Source organism: Equus przewalskii, chromosome 20 (assembly GCF_037783145.1).
Source record: "Equus przewalskii isolate Varuska chromosome 20, EquPr2, whole genome shotgun sequence".
Taxonomy (NCBI): domain Eukaryota; kingdom Metazoa; phylum Chordata; class Mammalia; order Perissodactyla; family Equidae; genus Equus; species Equus przewalskii.
In genome coordinates, this window is record NC_091850.1 from 26,914,493 (window position 1) to 26,936,894 (window position 22,402).

The 22,402-nt window shown below is 42.1% G+C and overlaps 1 long non-coding RNA gene across 1 annotated transcript in view; it reads left to right on the forward strand.

Annotated features, from left to right (window-relative positions):
• LOC139077832 (uncharacterized) overlaps positions 1-21,142 on the forward strand; it is a 216,045-nt gene extending 194,903 nt beyond the window's left edge. Inside the window, exons 7-9 of the long non-coding RNA XR_011530368.1 lie at positions 8,227-10,126; positions 11,926-12,036; positions 17,376-21,142. This is a non-coding gene — a long non-coding RNA (uncharacterized lncRNA). The remainder of the gene's footprint in view (positions 1-8,226; positions 10,127-11,925; positions 12,037-17,375) is intronic.
• Positions 21,143-22,402: the final 1,260 nt, after the last annotated feature.

Here is a 22,402-nt window from a genome sequence, read left to right on the forward strand (position 1 = left end):
CGGGTTGAGTCTTATGTTTGGAAGTCCTTGTCATAGAAGCCTTAGCTGAGACCATCAATAAGATTGTCAAGGTAGACTTTGAAAAAGAAGAGAGGGACAAAAAGAAATTTGAGTAATAATCTGGGGACTGAGAGAGGAACAGGGCCAGCAAGGGAGGCGAGAAAGTAATATTCAAGAAGATCAAAAAGAACCAACAGAACTTGGTGAGATGGAAACCAGGGCAAGCAGGAGACTGGTAAAGTAAGGAGGGGTGTTTGCAGGGCCAAAAGCTGCAGTTTGCAGAAAGTGGCTCGAGAACAGGCCAAAGGATGTGGCTATGCAGAAGTCGCAAACAACTTGCTAAAGAGATATTTCAGGCATGTGACTGTGGCAGAACCCAAAGAGTTGAAAGTAAAGGAAGTGGAAGCAAAAAGAAAGCTCTTTCCAGAAGCATAGTGATGGAGGAAACAGGTTTAATTAATTAATTTAATCAATACATTTAATCCTTAAGCATCTACTCTGTTGAAGGCACTAAGATGATCAAAAACAATTTAAGTGTCTAAAGCTGCTCCTCATACCAATAGTCTAATTGAGAAGATAAGATACACATAAAAAGTTAACTGAAAATACAAGATGTTGTGGAATGGTTTGCCATTTTCCATTTCAGCCCTGTTCTCACCCTACGCTTTCACCCCTCTGTAATTTCATCCACTCTTGCAGTTTCAAAGATCACCTGTGACATAAGCCGTCTATGCTAATGATGACTCTGAGCTGTGCCGTCTGTCTCAACCTGCCCTCCAGGCTCCCGATCCGCGGTGCTGCTTTTACAGAGGTCTTCCATCTCCACTGTGACTATCACACCCCATGGATTCTGTAACTGGGCTGGCCACCCTTTAAATATCGGTGCCAGAACACTTAAAGTCAAATTTGGGGTCACTTCACCAAAAATGCTTATCTACGCTCTAGGACTTTAAGGCAATGGTTTCCACTGTGTTTCCTGGAGACCTAGGCATGGCCCTGGTGTATCCTCCAGAAAGGAGAATGGAAAAACCTGGTATTTATAAACCCGTATCCCTGACTCACTTGCTGTCCTTACTCTGTTTATTCTGTGCTCCATTTCTAAATTACGCTGTTTCGCGGGAAGTACAGCTCCTGGGGGCAGCCCGCTCCTTCTCTCTTCTGGCCGCACGTCTGGGAGAGATTTAGGACCCAGAAAGGGGCGGGCATGGAAGAAGGTCACACCCACTCCTCATCCGGGAAATCCACGCACTTCTCCACGGGACAGGGATGATCTTAGCTATCTCATGGGGGTTGAGAGGATGAACTGAGACAGCGATTCTCTCATGTTTTAACAAATATCCACTATGTGCCAGGAATTGTGCTGGGCGTAGGTGCCAGCCTGCAAGTTCCTTATGGACCAGTAAGTGAATTATTACCGTAAAGTGGAAATGATGCTGCAAAAGGAGTAAACCATGGTTCTCTTTTAGGGATGCTCAGAGAAGGGGCAAGCAGCCCAGTGTTGAGGGAGTTAGAACCCATGTCCTTTTGGAGGAGCTGCAAAGGAGCGTGACAGATAGCCACCTGAGGTGTGCTGGGGAAGAAGAGGAAAGAGCACCAGGGCGGGAGCAGCATGCGAGGGATTCATCATGGATGACACTAAGACCACTGAGGCGGGTGAGGTAGGGGCCAGATTGACAGCGTGCTTTCAAACACAAGGCTATTTCTGTTTCATCCTGAAGGCAATAAGAAATCAGTGCTAAGTCCTGGAGCCACTGTCACAGATTTGTCTCTGAGAAAGATCCCACCATGGGAATTCTGGATGCAGCTGAAGACAGCATGTGGATCTAGATTCTAATCTAGAGCAGTGTTTCTCCACTTTTTTTTCATTATCGCCTCCCTAAGGAGATTTTTTAGACATATTTTTTTCTAATCACTCTGCTGCCCCCCCATGAAGTTTTAATACCAGAGAAGTGCTGTCAATCTGTTTATGTACTGTAGACCTATCTGTGCTTTATACACAAATGAATATTTTTTTGCCCCCTAGGAAGCAATTCTCATCTCCTGGGGAATGATAGCATCTCTCTAGACTCAGGCTCAATAAATGCTTGCCCATTCTCCCTCACCTCCCACCCCCCTCCTCCCATGCTCAGTTCCCAGCCTGTCATTTATCAAATGCTATCTGGATTCCCTCGTAATCACTCCAGTACAGGAGGACTTCTCAACCTCTGTATTTGGCGCTGGATAATCTTTTGTTGTGGGGTTGTCCTGTGCATAGTAGGGTGTTGAACAGCATCCCTGGCCTCTGCTCCTAGATGCCAGTGGCACCCTCCTCCCCAGTCGTGACAACCAAAACTGTCTCCACTTGCTGGTGTCTCCTGATTGAAAACCACTACGTTAGTGCTTTAGCTGCTGGTTCTTCTGCGTCTGCAAAGCAATATTTGCAATTACAGTGACTAACTTTTCAGCCCGGGAGAGATAGCATGTCAGAGGGAAGCAGGAAGGGAAAGCCCTTGCTCCTTGCATTGTAATCCTCTCGACCTACAAGCTACTTCTGTGTCTTTTTTTTATGCTACACTGAACTCTCCAGTTCAGACCTCCAGGTCCTGAGTTGATAATCTCATTACAACTAATCCTGTTTACGGCCACTCTCTTGGCAGAACAATCTTGTCAGGACCGAGGCTCTTTCCTTGCCACCCACTGTTCTTGCTGCTCCATTGTTCCTGGGGACTGTGGCCTGGCTGCGTCTAAGCTTTCATTGATAGGGCTTATCCTGTTTACGGGGAGTCTGCAGAAGGGCCCCATCAAATGCTTCCATCCCTTCCTTCAATAAATGGCTCCCTTTGATCTCTGCAAGGCAAAATAGTGTTTATCAGAAGCTGGGCTTCCTCCAGCTGATGATGGGGACATCCTGTCCCAGAAGACTCCCCAAAATAACACTTTCTGCATTTCAAAATATTTTCAGGTTTCTCTTTTTCTGTAAGCATGTTTTGCAGAATATCTCCTTATGGCAAGGGAAGAAAGGGGCTGATTTTAGTTTTGGGAGCCCAGGGTAACACAGGGCTGAATAGTCTTCTGCAGGTCACTGCCAAACAGGAGAAAAGGACAGGGCTGATGATAATACAAACATTTGGAACCAGAACAACATACGAGATTAGGGCTGGCCAGGTGAGATCCATTTTGGTATTATCAGCTTAGAACTCCAAGTTATCCAACAAGGTGAGAAAGAGGTCATGGTGTTAGTCATCTGAATAACAGGGTGGTTGAAGCTAGTCCAATTTTTCGAATGAATAAGTGGGATTTACACTTTCTTAGCTTTTAAAAAGTTGTTGGGGGCCAGCCTGTTGGCGTAGTGGTTAAGTTCACATGCTCTGCTTTGGTGGCCCAGGGTTTGTGGGTTCAAATCCCAGGCGTGGACCTATGCACAGCTCATCAAGCCATCCTGTGGCAGTGTCCCACATACAAAATAGAGGAAGATTGGCACAGATGTTAGCTCAGGGCCAATCTTCCCTACCAAAAAAACAAACAAAACAAAACATTGCTGGGTAAAGAGAGATTCTCGATTCTCTCTCTGTAGCAGTGGTTCTCAAAGTGTGGTCCGTAAATCCAGCGGCATCACCTGGGAAGTTGTTAGCAATGTAAATTCTCTGGGTCTGCCCCAGATACTGAAGTGGTAACTGTAGAGGTGGGGCCAGCAATCTGTGTGCTAACAAGCTCTCCCGGAGATGTTGATGTACACTACAGTTTGAGAACCACCAATCTACAGCAATAACTCCCCAAACTTCAGTGACCTAAGAATCACTTACAGAGCTGATTAAAATGCAGATTCCCAGACCTCGTTCTTAAAGATACAGATTCACTTGGTCTAGGATGGGCCCTGGGAGGTCTGCCTGGTTAACCAGCATCCCAGGGTGATTTGGAGGCAGGGGTCCAGGACCCAAGCTTAGGGAAGCACTGACCTATATAGGCAGGGGCTGTAGAAATTTCCAACTATACTCCAGACCTATTCGGAGACTCTCTTTGTGGCTCAGAATGAGCAGGTACCACAAGTCAGCTTCCTTCCCCAGTCATTCCGTGAAGCTGGCTGCTAGGATTACCTGTTGCGGCAGGTAGTTCTTTTCAAGATTACCCTAATACTAGAAGGTTAGACTGGCTCCATCCGTTCCTCTCACGCTGACATCTGAAGCACTTTGCTAACTCCTAACCTGGGTTGGGCTCACCCTGCTGGCCTGGAAGGGAAAGCTTTTTATCCGTTTACTTTCCTTGAACCACAGTGCAGGACACAGCTAGGTTTTCCCAGGAGTTTTATTTTGCACAGTTGATGCATTCCGGTCATTGTTGGGATGTGTTTTCCTTCTCTTCTTTCCCTCCAGCCCTGGCACTATGCTGTACGTGCGTGTACAGCCTCCCGGGGTGATCATCCTCAATCCTGACCCTCTCTCCCAGCAGCTGTCTCTTCTACCAGGCGCTTTGCTCTGCAGAGCTGTGCTACCAAAATCGCTATCAGCTCAGTCTCCCAGCTCAGAGAAGGAGCTGCCACATCTCAGATGTCGACTCTAGTTGGCCTCCTGCTTTCCTGGCTTTGTCTCCTGTGTCCCTTTAGACTTCTTACCACCCAACTTTTCTGCTGTTCTAAGTGTCTCTCAGGGCTCTTTCTTGACTCTCCACTAATGGAAAACAGTATTTTTCATGTGGGTTACTGTGATCTATTCTCAACAGACTGTTCCTCCAGTCAGTCTTTGGCACCCTACAGAGATGGTTCTCCTTTGTCTCCAGTCACTGTAATGGGTGAGGTCCTAGTAGAACGACTGTGTACAGTTGTGCAGTTTGTGCACTGCACAAAGACACATGAGGAAGGGAGCAAGTGTGAACTAAAATCCAGCTTGCACTCTGCTCACCAAGATGAGGGCCTGACACAGTGCGGTGGACACCTGGAGGAAGATGCACTGGGGTTTTTTTATGACAAATATTTACATAAATACATAGTTACCTTAGATTATCAACTGAGACTAGATTAACGTGTTTTATTGTCCTCTCATTGTCTATGTGAAAATGAAGACTTTTAGAGTGAGTGGAAATTTTTTTTGGGAAATAATTAATTCATCGATTTTATCTCTTAGAGAAGTTTTAGGTTTACAGAAAAACTGAGCAGAAAGCACAGAGAGTTCCCATCTACTCCTACCCACTCCTTCCCACCCTACCTCCAGTTTCTAGTCATTAACTCGTGCAGTGGTGTGGAACATTTGTTACAACTGGTGAACCGATATTGATACATTATTATGAACTAAAGTCCATAGTTTACATTAGGGTTCACTTTGGTGTTGTACATTCCACAGGCTTTGACAAATACACGACATGTATTCACCATTTTTGTATCATACAGAATAGTATCACTGCTCTAAGAAATCCCCTGTGTTCCCCATCTCTAGGTCCTGGAAACCACGGATCTTTTTACTGTTTCATAGTTTTGCGGAAGGTACACGTTTTCCTTTGTACAAGGGAATATCCACCAGCTAAAACCACAAGGATGCTTCTGCCCAGAGGCACACCATTTTTAAAATTTAGCCAATGCCTTGAGTTTGAGATGAAACCCAATTCAGGATCTTTCCCTCGGCCACTTCAGTGTATCTCAACCCCCTCGTGTCTCCGTATCTTATACATCCTTTTGTTGGTAAACATTTCCATATGCTCTTCTTTCTCCCATTCATCCCTTCCGCCCCTTCTCCAATGCAACTTCTAGGTCAGTGCTCTCACAAAGAACTCTCTCCAATGATGAAAATGTTCTACATCTGTACAGGCCAATACTATAGCCACCAGCTGCATGTGGCTATTGAGCACTTGAAATGTGGCTGGTGTGATGGAGGAACTGAATAAAACTCTGTTTAATTTAAATAATTTCAACTTAAATACCCCACATTTAGTGGAAAATTTCTACTGTCCCTGGATGTGTAGGTCAGCGCTTCCCTAAGCTTGGGCCTTGGACTCCTGCGTCCAAATCACCCTGGGATGTTTATTCCTAAGGCAGACTTCCCAGGGCCCATCCTAGACCAAGTGACTCTGTATCTTTAGGGATGGGGTCTGGGAAGCTGCATTTTAATCAGCTTCCCACAATACCTAGTCGCTATTGTATGGGACAACACAAGGTTAAGTTTTTCCCTATGCCGGATGACCCTTTCTGATAGCATTTATAAACTTTCCCCATAGCTCATACTTGAAATCCTCCCCTTCCCCTTGAACCTTCCTTGACTAATTAGAAAAGAAACAATTCTGCCTGACACCATTGTTGAAATACACAGCTCCCGAGTCTGTCACATTTATCACCATCAAATATGCATATATTCTTCCCTTTACATGTAACGTTAAGATATCTTGTAAAATTTAATTTATGTAAAATTTCTTCCATGTTTCTTGTCTCTATGTTTTTATGTCTCCCTCTGTTAAATGTCTTCTGTTCCAAAGTCTATACTCCTAGAAAACAGAATAGAATTACAGAACTAACGCTTTAGTTGGCAATAACTACAAGCCATTGTTGGTGGGTTAGTACATGCCATTTACAGGACTGTGGTGCCACATTTAAGGTACAAGAGACAGAGAAGAGAAGAAACAATAATATCAAAAGAAAGTAAGAGTTTCAGTCCAGGAGTCAGCGTGCAATAAGTAAGGAGCCATGGACTGTGGCTCTGGAGACTGGAGTTCTAAGCACATCTGTGCCACCAGCAGGCCCATGACATTGGTCATATCACTTAACCTCTCAAGGACTCAGCTTTCTCCTTCTAGAATGCAGGGTTTTGACCAGATGCTCCAATTCAAGATGTCTCCTAGACTGAAATGCTCCTTGGGTCAAAAGTAGTCTGGGAACGGCTAGGAAGAGGAAACAAACTTTTGTCACACAGAATATTTCACACAGTTCCACCCCCGCCACCCGCTTCCCCAGCTAGCCATGTTTGTGATGAACTCATCAACTTTGCTAAGGACAAGACTCAATATTTTAAGAACCAGCAAAACCCAGTTCAGAGTGAGTCATTGGTCCTGACTACAGTGGCTAACTGACCACAAAAGTTTGTGAATAGTCTATATAGGATCCTTAAAACATCTGCACAAACCTTTTATTTCCAGTGCTTTGAACAGAAATAAACAAAGCTTTTAATCCAAATTCTACATTCCACAACACAGATGAGAAGTTAGAGTATAAGCATGGACTTCCTGGCTCAGAATCTCTTGCCTGCTTGCCCATGTGAGGGGTCGGTTCAGTGCCTGGTCTCTGTCATACACTCAGGAGGAAATCTTTGCGTATAAAAATAGGGTGAGTTGTGCTAAAGTAAAATCCATGTTCTGGAACTCTTAACGTGCACGTCATTACCTCTCAAGCCTCTGAGCTAAATGATTTGCTAACGGCAACTAAAATGTGACATGCCCCAGAGTAAAAGAATTGATTCCTAACTTGGAAGAGTCTGAGTAGATTGTCCTCAGCCAAGTGCCTAAATATTTTTCCTTTCTCTCCCTAAACCTTGCTTCTGCTGCCCCGGGTGTAGACTAGGAACTGGGTTGTGATGACTAAATGAAACGAGGGCATAGGCCTGCAAACCTTCCCTTCAGAGTCCTGGGCACCATTGCAATTATACATTTGTTTATGTCATCACTTGACTACTGTCTCTCTTTGCTGGACTGCAAATTCCAGGGAGGCAGAGATTCTGTCAACTTGTGCTCAGAGTTTGGCATGTAGTAGAAATCAACAAAAATCTTTTGAATGCAACACGTAAGCCGTTCGCAGTCCCTGGAGTCAAATCCCTGGGCTGGGAGCCTGTGTTCTTGGACAAGTGGCTTCCCAGCCTATGTCTTAATTTCCTCTTCTGCAAAGGAAGGTAATAATGGCATCTACTTGATTGAATAATCATGAGAATGAAGTGAGACAATACATGCAAAGAGCTTAGGACAGTGTCTCATACATAGTGAGGACTCAATACATGTTAATGATTTTTGATGATGATGATGATGGTTGATGTGTAATAAGCACTTCGTAAATGCAGTTCTTCTTATTTACTATTGTTATTGAAAGAGTATTTGCCTTTTGAAGTATCAGTTATATAGAGATGCTCAATTGCCTATATCATAACAAGACCAGTGCTTTACCTTTACATGCTATGCCAGGCACAGGGGCAGAGACAGCGTGTCAAAGGAGACACCAACATATTCACGATGGTACATGGGTCTCTAGGATCCAAGTTACAAAACGTTTTCCTGCCTTCCTAGATTCATCCCTCTCTTGACTCCTGGTATTTGGCTAATCCTCCTGAAAGTCCCAAGCTTGCAAATCAGCCCCCGCTACAAGATCTGTCTCTACACATCACAGGTAAAGAATGCTTTTTTGCAACCTGCTGTCTTGTGGAAATAGTTTATCTCCAGAAGGTAAATGATAGAAACCTATCTTCCTATATTCAGGACAGGAAGGGAAAATAGAAAAGACTTGAAGCTAATTCTAGATCCTGCATTTACTAACTGAGTCACCTCTGGTAATTTACTTGATTATATCTCAGAATAATTACCAGTTAGGTGAGAATAATTAATATTTATTCTACCTCCTGGGCTTATGAAAATTATCTGAGATAAATATGTAAAGGACCTAGTCCCAATTAAGATGAGGGAGTTTCTAAATTGTGCAAAGTAGAAATTTTGCCACCCCCCTGCCCCTTCCAACTCTAGTCATTCGGAGTTTTCAAATTGATCTGGGAGATGTGAATAAGGGCTCTTTCCTTTCTGTAGGGACTTTCTTTTTAAGTGGTGGGGCTACTTCCTGTCTGAGAACAAAGGATTGGGGGAAGAATACACACACACACACACACACACACACACACACACACACGCACGCGCGCGCACGTTTTTGTTTCTTCTTTGTCTTCTGACTCTAATTTGTAAATGAAATTTGAATAATGCTATAATTCCATTGCAGTATTTTCCATATACTGTTCTTAATGAAATAAGGTTAGCAAATCTTATCCTTACCACCTCCCTTAACTTTCTGCATTTAATGACACCGGATTTGAATTTTGTGGCATTTTCAGGAAAAAGGCATATAATTGGAGATTCAATTTCATCTATTTGAGAACTAACTGTTGAAGTTTAGTTATTTTTAGTAGGCAAAATCACTTTGATCCATTTTACTCTTTTTTTTTTTTTACAATTAAGGAACACTCACTTTAATATTCATAGTTCTTTGAAGTATAACACTATGCATTACTATTTCTTGTTTAAACATGATCTAGCGAAATCCATAGTTAACTTGTAGGAAAAAATGGGAGGAAGGGTTAGCACTAACCTGAAAGAAGACAGTATCCCAAAGAACATACTTGTAAAACATGAAACGAGGATCATAGATCTCAATGTAAAAGCATAATAAATACTAAGAAACATATGCATCATCTGATCTTTTCTAATCTGATGGGCAGACTATGTAAAACATTGCTAACCTATAGATAGGTGATTGATTAGACAGAACCTAGTTCTAAAGAAAAATTTTCAGGCAAATTCCCAAGTTCAGCTCTTAATATACTTTTTGTTTTATTAGAAGCTGTCCCTTTCCTGAACACTGAAGGGACAAGCTCTGAGAGGTGTGTGATTAATCCATAGACATCTAAGGCCTTTTTAAAAAGGCACTCAAGGACCTCAGCAAATATAGCCTCTGAATTTTGTAAATATTCTATTCCTAACTTATTTGTTTGAGCAAAATCAGATGTCCTACTAACAGCACAAACTAGATACAACTTTTAACCTAAAAAAAACACGTAGGAAAGAAAAAATGTGCTTTAGAATTTAATTCGAATTGAAAATTCGTTTCCTTTCTGTGTAGTATTGACTTTTGTGGGGCTTTTCAACAATGAGTTTGGTTAAAAATATTTAAAACGACGAAGAGTCATTGGAGAGTCTCATATTATGCTGCGTACGTGTTCTTCACGTTAACATCATTTCCCTCGAGCCCTTCCCCTCATCAGGACTCACCTCCTGATCAGAGAGAAACTGCTTGGCTGTGTAGCCCTGAGAGTTTGGTTCCCAGAAGACAGATGCTGGTCTCCGAGTTCTGGAACTTTCGACCTGTGTGACCTTGGGCTTCTGAACCTCAGTCTACTCATCTGCAACAGGATACTCACTTCACAAGGTTGTTGTCAGAACTAAATTGGATAGTGGAGATTTTGTAAGCAAGAGAATGCTTTCCCTCACAGCCCCCAGTTCCAGTTAACTTTCACTTTGATATAATTTTGCTATAGATCAAAAAGTAAAATGGGCCTTGGGGCAGGTATAAATGAGTGGAGTCAGAATACAGATTCCAAATTCTACTGTTACCCCTGAGAAGGAACAGAAGGCAGGGTCCATCTCCAGGCCAGGGCCTTTGAATCCCTGCCCCTAACGTGGGCCCAAGTATGTAGTAAGCCCTAGATGTGTGTGTGCTTTGGTGGATTTGATAGAGATAAGGCACCCTGGTTAGAATGAAGCTGGTACAACTAGAAGATGTCAGAGAACGATGGGTTAAGAGTAAAGGATGGGAGTCAAGCAGACTGGGTTCAAATTCCAGCTTTGGATTGACTGGACAAAAGGGCCTAATGTCTCTGAATCTGGGTTTAAATCTGATCATTCTTCTCCCTGTCCACCCCACCCAACACACATATACACACAGACATGCACTCACACAAAACAATGACAACAACTACCACTCTGAATGGCTTTGCATTGCCTTTAGGATAAAGCCCTGAGCATGGCCCCCGAGATCTGGTCCCCCTCGCCATTCTATCCCTGGTTCCCTCAGCTCCAGCCACAGTGGCCTTTTTTCCAGTCCCTCAGAAATGCTATCCGGCACTTTCTTGCTCCCATGTTATTCAACAACATCCATGTCTCCTGCCTGGAATGATTTTCACGCCCCGTATCAGTACGGCCTTCCCCGTTACCCGAATGTCTAGGCTTAAACATCACTTTCTCCATAAGATTTTTCCTCCCATCCCCAGCTGAGTTACAGCCCCTGTTGTATGCTCCTTAGTTTCCCTCTTTCTTTATACTCACTGTGCTGTGATGTCTCTTTTCCCCATTAGACTCCATGAGATGTCTGTGTGTGTGTAGAGGGCGAGGCCAAGGTGGGGTTGGGGGGAGTATCAGGGCCACTTTTTTCACTACTGCACTCCCAGAGTCTAGCCCAGTGGCTGCTCATAATACTCACTCACCAGATGTGTGAAGGACTTACTCTCAAGAGACTAATATCTACTCATAAGCTTGTGAGGGTAAATGAGATGATGTATACATAGTGCTTAGCACAGCTTTTGGCACATGGTAAATGTCTCAGTCAGTGGTGGCTATTATTATTAACAAGAATGTTTAAGTGAAGATTGTCTTTCATTTCTAAGTTCTTTGGTGGGCATTTCTCCAATGGGAGAGAGAAAGGAAGATAAGCAATCTGCCATTTTGTGCCCATTCTTCCGAATACTATTGGAGAGTTTTAGAGCAGAACGAGATGAAACACTGTGCCAAACCTAAAATTGGAGCCAGCATAGAAAACTGCTTTGATGTAATGGTTCTAGTGTAATTGTATGTTTGAGTGGGCCTCGGGTATGGCTATGCTCCAGGTGCAAAAACATCCCAGTGCGTCAAACAGATGTTACCAGTTTGGAGAGTTTTTTTTTTCAACAGAAATATGATCCATGCCTATAGAAACCTACATGTTAGCACTTGAAAAATATCATATAAACATAAAATTTGCAAAAGATAATTATGGGATCTACATGAAAATCTTAGACCTGAGTCGTATACCTGAGTAATAAAAGGTGAATACAGTACCTACAGCTGGAATTTTAAGATGGGATTTCCATAATGGAGATCAGATTACGTAAAATTTGGTGTGTTAGAGTTGCATCTTCTTTTATTAAAAGAGTATAAATAACTGTGACATTTCTTTTATTTTCAACTGACCAGGTCTCTTAAGTTACAAACTTTGCTGAACATCTAACATGGACTGGATAGATGCTAATGAGTCTTAGTGTCGGAAACAACTTCATGAGTCAAAGGAATGAAGTCATAATGCTGGTATGTCATGTGTCGGGACTGATGTTTTTAAATGGGAACTTTTAATTCCATCTTCTAAGACTAGTTCAAAATTTCATGAGACGGTTGGGAGGAATGAAGGGACATTTGGGAAGAGGAAGGAAACCTGACCAGCTTGTACCTCTTCTAAACTATTATCCCTCTACTACTGGTAGCCTGAGACTGGCTTTTCTCTGAGCATCCCTGATTGAGCTTCTGTTAATAGACTTGGTGTATCAGTTAGGGATGTGTTTGGCTGCAAGTAAGTGAAAACCCAAAACAGTAGCTTCAACAAATAGGGGATTATTTTTCACACATTACAGAAATCCAGAGTTAGCTGGTTGTTGGCACCTATTGTTTATAGCTCACAGTGCCATGAGCTACATGGCATTCTCTCTTTCTGCTCTGCTATCCTTAGTGCCTCATGGTCCAAGATGTTCCCAGATGTTTTTTGTAGTTCAGATATCCTATCTGCTTTGAAAGCAGGATGAGAGTGGTGTCTCTGTCTCCTTTTAACAGGCAATCAAAGGCTTTACTAGAACTCCCAAGTAAATATCATCTACTTAAGTCTCATTGGCTAGGAAAGTGAATATTTAAATGGACAAGTGTTTAGTGAGGAAAAAGAGGGAAGAGGATATTGGATAAGCAACTAACAGTGATGCTACACTTGACTTAGTCTTCACACTATCCTGGTTGCCCATGGGAAGTAGCGAAGGGGATTGACTGACCTAGGTGATCAGTCATGCTCTCTTGGCAGGGAATGGGTGAATAAGTAAAGATTGACAGGTCATTTTTGGTGGCTTCCAAATTCATAATAGCTCAGCTAGCAAGGGAACTCACTAGTAATATTTTGCTATTGACTTCAGAAATCATGATGTTATTTAGAATAAGGGAGATAGCCATTCTGAGCCCAGCTAGATGCTTTCCTATACAGAATATGGGCGACTAAGTGACCATTCCCCATGGTTCATTGGTGACTCTGTATGATCGTATATCCCTGTACTCTAGAAATAGCTGGGCCTTTGTGATGTCCAGGCCAGCAGACAGTCTTTTTGTCAAATCGAAAAGAGGCCTGAAAACTCCCATTCCATTCCATTTGCAGAAGCCACCACAGCATTTCTTCTTCCGACCCTAATGGGAAGCACATGGAGATCATTGAACGTTGGGAGCCCTTCTATGCTCAAATTATGTTTTTCAAGCAAGGGCTATGATAAAGTAACCTCCAAACATGACCCTGGCAAAAGTCAGTAGCCTTGTTTATTCTGGCCACGTTCCTGGTGCAACCCAGGGTTCTGGGAAGATTTACTTTAATTACAACCTCTCTCGCCCTCTTTCTCTCTCTTACACTCATGATCTCTTACATAACATGTATTAGAGTTACCAAAACTGAAAATTTTATTCTTGAGCTAATTAGATGGATGTAATTTGTACTTGCTTTCTTTTCTTTTAGAAGATCTGGTCAAATTAGCATGTTGTACTCTTTTTCTAAGGTACACATAAATTCTCTTTCTTTAGTTCTTATGTTTCAGTGAAACTTTCATCTTTCTTTTCTGTGGCAAAGATGATAAAGAGACTGATGGTATCTTCTAAATTTCCTTTAGACATACAATATCCTAAGAAGAATGCTTTTTAAAGAATTTTCTTGGTATACTAATAAGTTCTCATGAGAATTGCTTCATTTCCAAAAAAGTTTTGCGTGGAGCTTAAAATTCACATTAATTAACTCAAAACATATTGGTCGATACTAGAGACACTACATTCTCCATGAGTCATGAAAATATTAGCATTCATTAGAATACCAAATCAAAAAAAGTGTTTTCAATTGTGCCTTATTACTTGCCACAAAATGTGTAAGTCATAATCTTTGCCTTCAGTTCAACAGCAGCTCAACAGAGCAAAAGTTATGCATGTGCACAGGCACTCTGCTCTGAGTAACAGAGGAATTGGACACCACCATACCTGCTCTCAAAGGAGTCTTGTTTCATTAAGAGAAAATCGACACATAAACAAGTAATTACAATGAGATGTGATAAAATACAATGATGAAAAGATACAGAGGGACAGGATTTAACTCTGTTGGATGATGGTGAAGAGAGGGCATTGGAGAGAGTTCAGAAGGAAGTGATGCCTGATGGAAAGCTTTTCTTGGTTGGAAGGTTGCTGAGGGAGTGGAGGAGGGCATTCTGGGCAGAAGGAAACCAAGCAGGGATGTGTGGTAAAAAAGGCAGGTAAGGAGTGATGAGAACCTGAACTAAGACAGCGCCAGTGGGGAGAGGATGGGGGATGAACTTGCAACACTCAAGAGGTAAAACCGAACACCTGGGCAATTTGATGTAGTATCTTCATAAAAGGCTACCAAAGATGAGACTTATTGTTGGTTCATCAAGATGATTTTGCTGGTATTCTTTTCAACAGATCACCTAATTTGAAGTAAAGTTTTGACAAATATGAGCATAATCTGTTTTCATTTGAATATTACATGTATGTGAATGCCAAAAGCTATATGCATAAATAGTATCTTTTCAAAGCACTTGTTCTTGGTACGTAGCAATGGACGAAGGGCAAAATTAGAAAATGACATAATATTTGGTAGGCATGGAGAAAAAACCAAACTGGCTTTCTCCCTCATCTTTAAGTTTCCTTTCTGCCTGCATGAAAGGGTCACTTGGCCACCTACCATGGTTTATTAGCAGAAAGGCTTTCCCGACTTTGCCTACGAATGGCCAAGCAATACAATGACTCATTCATTCATTCTGTTGACATGTTTGGAGTACTAATATGCTTGGAACCAAGGATAGAGAAATCAAGAAGTTGTGATCCTTGCTCATGAGAGAAAGGGGGGTGTAAACAGTTACTCTTAGTACAGTGTGACAGGCACTTTATTAGAAGTGGGGCCAGAATCCTGAGAGAATGCAGAGAAGTGAGCTAACTGCCTGCTGCCAACAGAAACACTTCACAAAGGAGGTGATAATAAAGCTTTGAAGGTTTCAAAGAATAGGGAAAAAAAGGACATGTGATGGCGTTTCAAATATAGGAATTATGGGAGATCATATTATTGTTTCCAATTATTTGCTCCATCTCCCTGTGAGAGGTTTATATTTCCCTGCCCCAATTAAGGTCACTTGGCCATGTGACTTGCTTTGGCTAACAAAATGTGAGTAGAAGTGTTTTATGTGACTCCTGAACAAAACCTTTAAGATCCATCATGATGTTTCAAAGTGTCTCTTTTCCCTCTACCACATGAGAAAATCATTTTCAGAAAGGGGTGGCTCATTCAGTGTGGTCTCAGAGCAAAGAAGCCTCTTGGAGTAGAACTGAAGCTAACCTTCAGGCAACATGTGATGTGAGCAAGAAAAAACCTGTGCTGTTGAAAACCACTGAAGCCTGGGGATGGTTGTTACAGCAGCATAACTTAGGAAAGCTGACTAATGCAGAAGTAGCACATGCAAAGGTGCAGAACTATGAATGGGTGTGGAGTGTCTGAAGAGTGGTAAGAAGTTTAGCTGGCCCAGAGTGTAGACTCAGCGTTTAGAGACTATGAGGCCAGAAATGAACCCAGAAAGTTAGTTGGGAACAGATTTTCGAAGGATCTTAAATGTCCTGCTAAGAAAGTTAAACATTATTCTTTAAACAGTAGAAAGCCCGTAGAAGCTGAGGAGTGACATGATAAGGTTAGTTTCTTAGGAAGATGATTATAATGGGAGTGGAAAGAGATTAGTACCAGGGAAATCAGCTAAAAAGTTGTTATGCTGCTAGTAACTCTATTATTGTGCATTTACTGTGTATCAGGCATTTTGTATCTATTTACCAAAGTAATCCTCACAACAACCCCATTTGGTGGGTATTATAATGATTTTTTAATAGATGAGGAAACTGAGGCATAGAGAGGTTAAATATCTTGGCTTGGTGACTCTACAAGAAGAGGTAGAGTTGGAATTCCATCCCAAGCCATCTGGACACCAGAATCCATATTCTTCACCACCACAGCACACTCTCAGAATCCAGGCATGGAGTAATCAACAGCTGAACTAAGGCAGGGCACCGAGATAGAGAAGGATCTCAAGACTCATGTCTCTGAGATTGCACAGAAGGTGGGTGTGACTTGGACCTTAAGGGTGAGAGAGATGGAGAGACAATGCCCCATTTTTTACTCGGGAGACTAAACAATTTGTGAAACAGTGAAGTAAACAGGGAAAATCACAACAAGTTTGGGAAGGAAAATGCAGAGTTTTGTTTGGGATACATCAATTTTGAGGCAAATATGCAGCACCAGGTGGAGACAACCTGTTGACAGTTAGAATGTAGTACTGAAGCTCAGAAGCAACGTGGGGTGGAGACAGATCTGGGTGGCACAGAAGGCCAGAGAGTAGACTAATTCACCCCAGCAGATGTAGAAAGTGAGTTAAGAAGAGGGCCAAGGGCAGGATTGGAAGAACCCCATTATTTAAGGAGTAGCTTTCTGAGGAGGAGCCAGGGAGAGACTGAGAGGCAATGATAAAGGAGGGAAAAGAGTCAGAGAACAAAGGATGGATTTCAAAAAGGTGTTCACCACCAGTGACTTAAAACTGGAAAAACTGAGAGGTGACCATGGCCATCTCTGTTTGTGGCATAGCTCCAGCCCCATAATGACTTTGAGAAACAGGAACCTCTGCTTACACAGCAGTAGAAACATTGAATATCACTGGCATCTTAGTGGAGGTGCAAGGATGAATTGGATGGAGGTCGAGAAAAAGTAGAAAATGTTTCCCCAGTCCTGACTCCCTTAGAGGTGAGCACTTTGATGCTTATTTATAGCTACAGAACTGCTTATGAACTTTTAAAATGACAAGTTCCCATAAATGGAAAAAGAAAGTACATTGCTCCAATTTACAGGAATTGCCAATTCCAAACATGGTAGTGAGAAAGATTTAAAAGTAAAACCTTTTCTGGAACACTCGCATACCTAGGAGAACTTGCTTACTAGATTCACTTCTTATGTCCTCTCTAGTACCGCTATTAGATCTTGACAGCCTATTACTTGTTAGTATAATATTAAAGATATTTGCATAGAATTCCCTAGGTTTTTTTGCTGACTTAGTAGAATATCAGGATTTTTTTTTAATATATGAATAGCTTGAAGCTACACTGAATCTATTACGCAATATTCTACTAGGAATATCCCACATGCATGCTTTGCAGTAGAGGAAGAAGAAAATATTGTTTTGTCTACAACACTAGTGGCGTCCTTATCCAGCGCACCTCAAATTGTTGAAGTGTGTTGAGACGGTGTTTGAAAAGGGTTCCGTGGAAACAAAGCTTAGAAACATGGGTTAAATGTTCTTAATTTTTTTTTTCCATTGCAGGATTTCTGAGAGCTGGTTTGCATTCTGTAGCTTCAGAGATGGATAGATTATGCAACAGTCCCCAAACTCATCTGACGACACATCTCCCCCTCCCATTTTTTTTTCAAGAACACATGACCTACTTTATCAAATGTCCTATGTGGTAGCTTCAAAAATACTTGCTGCTCCTTTCTGTAGTATCCTTTTTCTACAGCATTATCCTTCCCTACTCCTCTGGGCACAGGGGTGGTTATGTGACCTGCTTTGGCCAATGTAACATGACTGCAAGTGGCATGTGTCACTTCTGAGCAGACCCTTTAGGAACCAGCCTATAGTCTACCTATTCTTTTAACCCTCTGCTACAAGACCAGTTTTGTCCCAGAGAAAGATTGTGCCAATAGCCCAGAGTTATAGAGTGTCCTGTGATGGAAATGGAAAAGCATAAGAAAGAAATCTTTGAAGTCATAAGCCGTTAATATTTTAGGTTCATTGTTACCACAGCTAACTTAACTTAAGCTGACTATGTCTACCCCTAAGCATTTCTAAATTGCTTGAACCTTTCTACTTTTTACAGGTGCACTCATTTAGTCTCAATCTTACAAATGATGAGATGTTCTTTGAATCATCCTTTAGGTTCAGACAGTAACACTTGAAGATGAACTAGAAAAACACATATGAAACAGAACTCAAGGCAATGGTGCTCAAACTTTTGTATGCCTAGAAAGTTACCTGGAATTTTGTCCAAAATGGACATTCCCAGGCGAATTCCTAGAGATTCTGATTCAATGGGCCTGGAGTGGGTCCGAGAAATCTGAGTTTTAAACCAGCCTCCCAAGATATTACCAATGTAGTGATGTGTCAGCCACACTTCACAGAGTGTGTTGGTCTAAAGCCACTCACTTGATTAGCAGTTATATAATGACATGCATTTAACTTGATGCCATTTCAGTTTAAGGAGGCATCATAGAAATTCCTCTTTTGAATTACTAGAGGCACGTATGAAATTAGTTTCATCACATTTTAGTTTATATTCATTATATTTCACTATATTTTAGTGCAAAATATTTTCTGCACAAGATGGTACTCTCATGCTTGAATGCCTACCTTATTCGAAAGGCCTGATTCTAGGTGACCCTTGGCTCTTTCAAAAAAATCAGTCTGCTCTGAAAAGATTAAGTTCTGTTACCTATGAAGATCAAGGGCTATTTTAGTTGCCAGTGACAGAAACCTAATTCACATCACCTTAAGCAAAGGTGCTGGTTGAGCAGGCAGGACATGTTAGAACTAGAGACCCACCTGACTTTGGGAAGGTGTTGGGAGTGGGGAACATGGGTAAGAGGGTAAAATGAGGATGGTGTGCAGACTCTCCTGGAAGGAAGAGCTGGCAGGCAAGGCAACTACCTGGAGAGTGTGGGACAAGCAAAGAGATAGTCGAGGCAGGTGATTTGTACCAGGGAAGTTCGGCAAGATGTGATCAGGTGGAAGTCCTGGCAGCTGAGTGGGGAATGACCAGGGGGTAAGGAGTAGGGAGGTAGATAAAGTAGAGAATGTTAGCTTGAATCGGGGCTTCACTTATAGTTGGATCTAGATCCTCAAAATATGGATTCAAGTATCGAGGGTTTTTTCCATCTCTCAGCTCTGCTTTCCTCCATGTTAGCTTCACTACTAGGCAGACTCATGAGGAACAAGATGGCAGCCACCAATGTAGTAACCCCCAAACTGAGTCTCATTGGTCTGGCTTGGGTCAAGGCCAATCTTTTACCTAATCATTGTGGCCAGAGATTCCCTGTTTGGCCAGGACTAGGCTATATGTCCATCTCTGGAGACAGGGATGAGGTTTCAGCTACCTGAAGCACAATGGTTCCCCAAAGTGAAACTGAGGCACTGTTCCCAGCAGCAAGGGAGCAAAAAGGACTAGGCAGGGGAAATTCAACCTGTCTTCTGTATATCTGACAATACTTATCCTGTCAGATTGCTGACAGGAAGGGAACTCACACACTGGATTTTTTTCCCCCGAAGGGGATTTTTTTCTAAAATGAATAAAGCAAACAATTTTATTCCAAAATATTTGAGTAAGCAAACCATGTCTATTCCTTTTTGGGAAAATATCAGAGAGAAACTCAGTGTTATAGATGGTAGTTAGGTCTAATTGCAGTCATAGGAATCGTGTTTTTTACTTCAAGATTGCCTGTTAATAAAAATTTTCCATTAGCTCTATTGAACCTGCATACCGTTAACCTTGATTTAAAGTCACAATTATTTAGTCTACAAGGAGCCAAATTTTCTACAGATGCATAAAGTTTAAAGAGAGAAATGCTGGCAACCTTTTGTCCCTTGGTCGATTACTAAAGGCTGGAATCGGAGTCGTTTGCTACAGAATTGTCCAAATATCACAGAGCAAAGCAGTTCAGTCTTTATTACGACTTCTATTAACTCGCTTGACTTTTAACCAAGATGTTCCACATCAAGTCTCTTTACAGAAAAGGGTTTTGGAATCTGCTGTGCCTTTCTATTTATAGCTCATATTTTCACTTATTTATTACCACGGAACAATTTTAGAGTAAGAAAGTTTATAAGTGCAGCTGTTTCTCCATTGACCTGTTCCTTTGACTTAAAGAAAGCTTCCTCTGCTTCTCCCTCAGTGTAATTAGGCTCCTTTCTCATATTTTTGTTAGTATGCTGTGTCAGTATGAGGCATTGTATACAATGAGCGTTCAATAAATGTCACTAATTAATGACTCAGCACAGGATCAACATGTTTTGCATTATGCCACCATTCACTGAAGCACTGTGGAATCATTTCTGAAACAACTTGGAGCTCTGCCAAGATCTAGATATTTGGGCATTTTACCAGAGACTTGGGAAATTCCAAAAGTGAGATTTTTTAAAAATACGGCTTCCTTTTTTTTTTTAAATCAAAACATAACAGCTACTTTTGTTTGTTAATGCTCAAAATATAAAGTGGAGCACAATTAATAAAATGAAGTTTATTTAGAAAGACTGTTAAACTATCTAGTTGTTGATAGCTTTGGCACTCTAGATTTCAACATCTGACTGCAGAGAAATATCTCTGATGCATATAATCCATATATAACTTGTGTGATCATGTAGGTGGAACAAATTCTGCCCTTTCTCATTTTACATTTCTCCTCTGCAGGGCTGATACAGTAACAAGTGTATTTATCATTTTCAGAATATCATAGAAAACACAGAACCGGCCAGGAAGCCAGACTCTTGTCCTGCCCCCGCACCCTACTGGCCTCTGTGAAGGTGATAAATGGCTGCCATCCGCATAGCATTCAGGAACTGAAAAGTTCAAGGGCATGGAGGCCTTATTTGTGTCAGCCCCTTCCTTTGGTAGCTTGTAGGAAAACTGTTAGAATGGGAAGAGAGAGGAGGGAGGAGAGAGAGTTGGCTGGATACCACGGCCAGATGTCCAGAAACCAAATCATAATAGCCTTTTCAACTGGTGTCCTTGAATTCCTTGAGCTATTCATGAAATTCTTATAACCTTGAATATCTGTTTATGTCATCAGTGTCAGTTCAAATCATGGATTCCACGGACAGCTTGATAAATGATCTTCAATTTTATCACAGACAAATGCAGTACGGTTCAATCAGTTGTTTTGCTTATGTGAACATTTTGGAATTGTGTCCATAAATCTATTTCTAGTTAAATATTCAGAGCGTTGGTGTACCAATTTTCACAAGTTTGTGCTTTGGTTGTATCTGTATTTTGCCCCAAATGCCTCCCCCCAACAGGCAGACAAATAAACCTGAGGCAGAAATATTGTGTGTTTGGTTACTTGGTTCTTTCTTGTCACAGGCAACTAACTACTGTATCCAGATAAGTTCCTGCTGACACTACTGTGATGCCTGCCAGAGAAACTGTCTAATGTCACATTAACGCAGCAAAAATGATGAACAATCCCTGCTCCAAGGCCTCCTTCACTCAAGGCTCCAGTGGCATGTTGACTCTTGGCATTTACACTTGTTTGCTTATTGAACGGTGTCAGGTTTCTATGGCTCCGAGTGCTGGCTCACATTACAGTCAAGTGGAAGCAAGAAAATTCAGGCAAGCCTTCATGGAAAGATAGACCTGCCACATTTTCAGGTTTCTTGGTAAATGGACAGAGAAAAGGAGGATGATGTAATCTCTCTCCTTTTCCAAGATTTTGACAGAAAAAAGTTGTGGAGTTGGGGATGGGGGGGCAGTCATGTTAGAACTGGAGATCAGACCTGCCTCCGCGTCTGGGAAGGTGATGGTGGGGGTCCTGCTGGTAGGAGAGGAGGGATGAGGACAGTGTGCGGGCCCAGTGTGGGGAAGGAGAGGTAGCAGATGGTCACAGCACCTGAAGAATCTAGGGACAGGAAGGTGGCATTCAAGACAAGTAATCCTCAGTAGAAAGGTGAGATTAGGTATGAGCAAGCGAACGTCCTGGCAGATGGGCTAAGCTTGACCAGAAGCAATGGGAAAGAATGGATGAGGTAGTCAGGATCAAGAGCGCTGGTCAACCAAAGTCATGGCACCATCTGGGATTAAGGGGTAGACCCTAACCTTGGGAGTAAGAGATTACAAGGAGAGCGGTAAGATGGAAGAAGGACAGTGATTAAATTCACAAGCAATCGAATTACAACAGTGGGTTGGTCACAGAAGAGTGGGGAAGAGGGAACTAATATTCATGGACTGCCTCCCACATGCACATCAGACACTGAGCTGGGGTATAGATTTTCTTCATTCATTTATTCAACAAGTTCTTCTTTTTTTTGTTTTGAGGAATATCAGCCCTGAGCTAACATCCGGCACCCATGCTCCTCTTTTTCTTGCTGAGAAAGTGTGGCCCTGGGCTAACACCTGTGCCCATCTTCCTCCGTTTTATATGTGGGACGTCTGCCACAGCAGGGCTTGATAAGCAGTGCGTAGGTGTGTGCCCAGGATCTGAACCGGCGAAACCCAGGCCGCCAAAGCAGAACACACAAACTTAACTGCTATGTCACCGGGCCAGCCCCTCAACAAGTTTTAAGTGAGCACCTTCTATGTGTCAGGC